Source organism: Pteropus alecto, unplaced genomic scaffold (assembly GCF_000325575.1).
Source record: "Pteropus alecto unplaced genomic scaffold, ASM32557v1 scaffold81, whole genome shotgun sequence".
Lineage (NCBI taxonomy): Eukaryota > Metazoa > Chordata > Mammalia > Chiroptera > Pteropodidae > Pteropus > Pteropus alecto.
This window is the reverse complement of record NW_006433378.1, coordinates 721,687-722,345: the sequence shown is the minus strand read 5'-3', so window position 1 is coordinate 722,345 and position 659 is coordinate 721,687.

Genomic DNA, 659 nt, shown 5'->3' with positions numbered 1-659 from the left:
AGGGAGAAAGAGTCAAAAAATGATGGCACTAAAAACCAGTAAGATTTCAAATTTATTTTGAAGGTAGACACAATACTGGATGTGTGAGGACAGAAGTCATGGCCTAAACATCTAGAAGATGCTTCAATTAGTATGGCATGTTTAAACAGAGGGAGAAAGAAAGATTTGATGTTGACTTTTGGTAAGGTTAAGTTTACACATCTGTTATATCTCCTACAGAAATGTCGAGGAGGCAGTTAAGTATATAAATCTGGAATTTAAAGGAAAGTTCTAAGTTAGAGATTTAAGTTTGAGTGCCACCAGAGTTCAATGGAAGCCGCAGAGAAAGTACAATAGAGAAAGGAGGCCCAAAGTCTGAGAACTGGGGACCTTCGACATTAAGAGGTCACGGAGAAAAGGAACCATCAAAGAAAAGAAAAAATCACCTGTGATTTAGGAAAAAATAAAAGAGTGAGATGTCCTAGTAGTCAAACAAAAAGAAATATATTAAGGACTAATCAGCTTTGCTGATAGGTCAAAGATCATAAAGACTGAGAAACAATCACTGGCTTTAAAAATGTGTAAGTTATAGGTGAATCAAGACCAGTTACAATAGAGTGTTGTTGATTAACGTCTGATTTTACTGGGTTTGATAGAGAAAATAGTGAAATAGATAAGGA